The following is a 6,000-nucleotide window of genomic DNA, read 5'->3' on the forward strand; positions in this document are numbered from 1 at the left end:
AAAACAGTCTTAACAGAACAGACAAACCAGTTGAAGGTATCGTATTTTCCAGAGAATAATCATGGATTATTTATTTTTATTTGTTTTACACTTGTTGGGAGGTCCTGGGACTGTGGTATGACATATATGAAAAGTCATGTTTGTTATTAATACTAATAGTTATGACTATAGGACTTTCCCATGAATCAAAGCACTAAACATAAAATTGAATAAGAATTATAATAAAACTACCCTACAACAATGCATAAAAAAATCCTAAATTAAAAAGCTAATAATACAGAAACAAGGTGTGACTTATATATTCCAACTTGTGTGTGTGTATATTTTAATGCGTGAAGATTTTTATACATATAAATATATATAAAACAAAAACAGGTGTGACTTGTACACCTGAAAATACAGTACATTTTCCATGAGCTACCTCAAAATCCAGATTAAACCATACATCTTGGTTAGAAGCATTCGGCAGATAGACAATAGACAAGCTTAATAAAAGGTGTAAACAGCACATTTCAGAAAATGTAACAAGCTGAAGGTAAACTGGGTAAATGGCAACCAAATTACTGATTCTTTGTCAGTCAACATCTTGAGGAAACACTTGGGGTACATTCATTAACAGTTAATGTAATAAACATGAACCAACAGTAAATTAAGTATTTACTATGCTTACTAACCATTCATTAATCACATTTATGTTAACCAACATTGCAATTTATACATTAATAAATTGTAAAGGCATTGAACACTATTAATGAATGAATAAACACATGTAACACTGTTAGATAATGTTCATGACTGCATTAACTGTCACTTAATGTACCCTTACTGTAAAGCATTACCAGTCCTTAAATATACCTTGAGCATTAAGCAGCTCAGTTTCTGCAAGTTTGCAGCTGTTGGGATGTAGAAGGTGAAGAAAAAAGTAATGTACCATGATACACAATGGGATGGAATTCATAAAAATGTTTATAAAATAAGCTATGAAACAAACTGAGCATATGTTCACTGCACCACACTCATGTGAACACTCCATGAAAAGCTCATAAAATGAAACAAAGAATCATTTAGTTTTCATAGGCCATGGATGTTTTCAAGTCAAAACGTAGGTGTTAATAAGGTTTTAGGGATCAAGTGTAAGGTAGCTGGAAAATGGGGCTGCAGAGGTTTTCCCAGGCTTTATGCCAACAGACTACAATCTCATTTATTCGGTTTCTGTACCCACTTCTTCCAATCTATACCCATATACTCCAATCAAGAGCAACTGGGGGTGCTGAAGGTTATCCTAGCAGTCATAGGGCGAAAGGTGGGGTACATCCTACACAGGACACCAAGCTATTGCAGGCCCACATATAGACAAAAACTCAGCCACACCTACGGACAATATAAAGTTCCCAGTTCACCGAACCTACTTGTTTTTGTAAGTGTGAGGAAGCCAAAGCATCCCGAGGGAACTCGTGCAAACATGCAAACTCCACACAGAAAGGACCAGGCAGGAAGCCATCCCCCTTCCTTCTTGCTAACCACTGCTAGCAATTAAGCCACCATGCTACCTAGACTCATTTATGCACAACTTTAAATACAATTATAGACTGATCCTTCTTTCGGCAATCAGCATTCATTTCATCCATATTCGTGTCCATTTTCTAAAAGCTTGCAAATATGAAAGAAATGGAGCAATACCACTGGAAATCGCGGGGGCAGTGTATGCAAAGATCAAGTGAGACACATCCCTTGGAAAAAGCACATAAAGTAGTCAACAATAGTAGAATACTCTGACAGGATCTCACACATACGAGGGCTGTCCATAAAGTATAGGTCCTTTTTATTTTTTCAAAAACTATATGGATTTCATTCATATGTTTTTACGTCAGACATGCTTGAACCCTCGTGCGCATGCGTGAGTTTTTCCACGCCTGTCGGTGACGTCATTCGCCTGTGAGCACTCCTTGTGGGAGGAGTCGTCCAGCCCCTCGTCGGAATTCCTTTGTCTGAGAAGTTGCTGAGAGACTGGCGCTTTGTTTGATCAAAATTTTTTCTAAACCTGTGAGACACATCGAAGTGGACACGGTTCGAAAAATTAAGCTGGTTTTCAGTGAAAATTTTAACGGCTGATGAGAGATTTTGAGGTGATACTGTCGCTTTAAGGACTTCCCACGGAGCGAGACGTCATGCAGCGCTCTCAGGCGCCATCATCAGCCTGTTTCGAGATGAAAACCTCCACATTTCAGGCTCTATTGATCCAGGACGTCATGAGAGAACAGAGACGTTTCAGAAGAAGTCGGTTTCAGCATTTTATCCGGATATTCCACTGTTAAAGGAGATTTTTTTAATGAAAGACGTGCGGACGGGTCCGCGCGTCGGGACACAGCCGGCGCGGTGCGGCGGCACAGGAAAAACACCTCCGTGTTGATAACCATTTGTAAAATCCAGGCGGCTTTTGATGGCTTTCAGTGGAGTGAGTATATGAGAAATTGTTTAACAGCAGGACATGTTCCAACTTGTCCTTAAGGCTTCCAACAGAGGTGTTTTTCCTGTGGCGGAGCGTCGCGGCGGCTGCGAGCCGATGCTGCAATCCGCCCGCACGTCTTTCATTAAAAAAATCTCCTTTAACAGTGGAATATCCGGATAAAATGCTGAAACCGACTTCTTCTGAAACTTCTCTGTTCTCTCACGACGTCCTGGATCAATAGAGCCTGAAATGTGGAGGTTTTCAGCTTGAAACAGGCTGACGACGGCGCCTGGGAGCGCTGCACGACGTCTCGCACCGTGGGAAGTCCTTAAAGCGACAATATTACCTCAAAATCTCTCATCAGCCGTTAAAATTTTCACGGAAAACCAGCTTAATTTTTCGAACCATGTCCACTTCGATGTGTCTCACAGGTTTAGAAAAAAGTTTGATCAAACAAAGCGCCAGTCTCTCAGCAACTTCTCCGACAAAGGAATTCCGACGAGGGGCTGGACGACTCCTCCCACAAGGAGTGCTCACAGGCGAATGACGTCACCGACAGGCGTGGAAAAACTCACGCATGCGCACGAGGGTTCAAGCATGTCTGACGTTAAAACATATGAATGAAATCCATATAGTTGTTGAAAAAAATTAAAAGGACCTATACTTTATGGACAGACCTCGTACACTCACCCTTGGCTCTACTTTTCTTGGGATACTTTTCTTGGGAGACTTCTTCTATTGGAGTAGGCGGGACTTTAACAGATGGTGCAGGAAATGGTCAGAATTTCAGCAGGAGCTGGAAGAATATAGTCCCACGCAGGGCTCTAGTTAAGACCCTAAATGTAAGAAGGCCCCATTTTGTTCAGATGTACTTAAAAGAAGGTCTTACATTTAGAACAATACACTATGTGAACTTGAGTAGCATACCGTCAATTTGACCATCTAACACAGCCTAGGCTCCTGTGTCATACATCACACTGACAAAGTGAGGAACCTTGGGGTAATTTTTGATCCTCCGTTGTCCTTTGACCTCCACATTAGAGATATGACAACTGCTTTCTTCCAACTGTGAAATATAGTGAAGCTTCGTCCCATCCTGTCTATGGCTGATGCAGAGACCCTGATTCATGCATTTGTCTCTTCTAGATTGGACTACTGCAACGTTCTGTTTTCTGGTTTACTGCAGTCCAGCATTAGGGGTCTCCAATTGGATAAAAATGCTGATGCCAGACTTTTGACGGGAAGCAGAAAGTTTGACCACATTCTGGCATCTCTTCACTGGCTTCCTGTCTCTGAGTTCAGATTTTAAGGTTCTGCTATTAACCTCTTGACTTAGCTGACCTAATTAAACCCTACATACCAGCCCGGGCTCTGCGTTCTCAGGGTGCAGGCCTACTTTGTGTCCCTAGGGCAGGGGTGGCCAAGTTCGGTCCTCGAGAGCCACCTTCCTGACACTCTTAGTTGTCTCCCTGCTCCAACACACCTGAATCCAATGAAAGGCTCATTAAAAGTCTGCTAACGAGTCCTTCATTGGATTCAGATGTGTTGGAGCAGGTAGACAACTAAGAGTGTCAGGAAGGTGGCTCTTGAGGACCGAACTTGGCCACCCCTGCCCTAGGGTGAATAAAAGGTCTGTGGGTCATAGAGCTTTCTCTTATCATGCCCCTGTTCTGTGGAATGATCTCCCTGCATCAATAAAACACTCAGATTCTGTGGAGACTTTCAAGTCCAGACTTAAGATGCACTTATTTTCCCTTTCGTATGGATAGTATACTGGCATAGTATAGTTCTACGTGTTTTACTCAATTCATTTTATTAGTAAGCAGAGCAGGCCATGGCCTCAACTTTATCTAAAGTCTGGGTCTTTAAGTGAAACTTGGGGCTAGTAGCTGGGGATCACCTTAGTATTTTGTGTTTTTCTTGTTGCTTAATGCTGACAAATTATGCCATAATTGTTGTCTTTGTGATGCCTGATTCTGTTTGTTTTCTCTCTGAGGTGCAGCTCCATCCAGAAGTGGGAGTGGGCGTCTTCTTCTGCAAGCCTCCCATCCTGGACACCAGCATGGACTCCAAAAATTTCCTGTATATTTCTATTGTCAAGTGTGTCAGTAGCATGGCCCAAGCAGAGGGTCACCCCTTTGAGTCTGGTCTGCTTGAGGTTTTTTCTTCAAATCATCAGAGGGAGTTTTTCCTCACCAATGTCACCTGTGTGCTTGCTCTAGGGGTTGGTAAGGTTAGAAATTGCTTGTGTGAAGTGCCTTGAGGCAGCTTTGTTGTGATTTAGCACTATACGAGGGCTGTCAAAGTATAGGTCCTTTTTATTTTTTTCAAAAACTATATGGATTTCATTCATATGTTTTTACGTCAGACATGCTTGAACCCTCGTGCGCATGCGTGAGTTTTTCCACGCCTGTCGGTGACGTCATTCGCCTGTGAGCACTCTTTGTGGGAGGAGTCGTCCAGCCCCTCGTCGGAATTCCTTTGTCTGAGAAGTTGCTGAGAGACTGGCGCTTTGTTTGATCAAAATTTTTTCTAAACCTGTGAGACACATCGAAGTGGACACGGTTCGAAAAATTAAGCTGGTTTTCCGTGAAAATTTTAACGGCTGATGAGAGATTTTGAGGTAATACTGTCGCTTTAAGGACTTCCCACGGTGCGAGACGTCATGCAGCGCTCCCAGGCGCCGTCGTCAGCCTGTTTCAAGCTGAAAACCTCCACATTTCAGGCTCTATTGATCCAGGACGTCGTGAGAGAACAGAGAAGTTTCAGAAGAAGTCGGTTTCAGCATTTTATCCGGATATTCCACTGTTAAAGATTTTTTTTAATGAAAGACGTGCGGACAGGTCCGCGCGTTGGGACGCAGCCGGCGCGGTGCGGCGGCACAGGAAAAAACACCTCCGTGTTGATAACCATTTGTAAAATCCAGGTGGCTTTTGATGGCTTTCAGTGGAGTGAGTATATGAGAAATTGTTTAACAGCTGGACATGTTCCAACTTGTCCTTAAGGCTTCCAACAGAGGTGTTTTTCCTGTGGCGGAGCGTCGCGGCGTCTGCGAGCCGACGCTGCAATCCGCCCGCACGTCTTTCATTAAAAAAAAATCTCCTTTAACAGTGGAATATCCAGATAAAATGCTGAAACCGACTTCTTCTGAAACTTCTCTGTTCTCTCACGATGACCTGGATCAATAGAGCCTGAAATGTGGAGGTTTTCAGCTTGAAACAGGCTGACGACGGCGCCTGGGAGCGCTGCACGACGTCTCGCACCGTGGGAAGTCCTTAAAGCGACAGTATTACCTCAAAATCTCTCATCAGCCGTTAAAATTTTCACGGAAAACCAGCTTAATTTTTCGAACCATGTCCACTTCGATGTGTCTCACAGGTTTAGAAAAAATTTTGATCAAAGCGCCAGTCTCTCAGCAACTTCTCAGACAAAGGAATTCCGACGAGGGGCTGGACGACTCCTCCCACAAGGAGTGCTCACAGGCGAATGACGTCACCGACAGGCGTGGAAAAACTCACGCATGCGCACGAGGGTTCAAGCATGTCTGACGT

The 6,000-nt window shown here is 43.2% G+C and overlaps 1 long non-coding RNA gene across 1 annotated transcript in view; it reads right to left on the minus strand.

Annotated features, from left to right (window-relative positions):
* The window catches only part of LOC117520387, a 22,785-nt gene extending 17,246 nt beyond the window's left edge, over positions 1–5,539 (minus strand). The window contains exons 1-2 of the long non-coding RNA XR_004563630.1: positions 5,529–5,539; positions 3,894–3,903 (exon numbers count right to left, since the gene is read on the minus strand). This is a non-coding gene — a long non-coding RNA (uncharacterized LOC117520387). The remainder of the gene's footprint in view (positions 1–3,893; positions 3,904–5,528) is intronic.
* Between the last annotated feature and the right edge of the window lie 461 nt (positions 5,540–6,000).

Source organism: Thalassophryne amazonica, chromosome 11 (assembly GCF_902500255.1).
Source record: "Thalassophryne amazonica chromosome 11, fThaAma1.1, whole genome shotgun sequence".
Lineage (NCBI taxonomy): Eukaryota > Metazoa > Chordata > Actinopteri > Batrachoidiformes > Batrachoididae > Thalassophryne > Thalassophryne amazonica.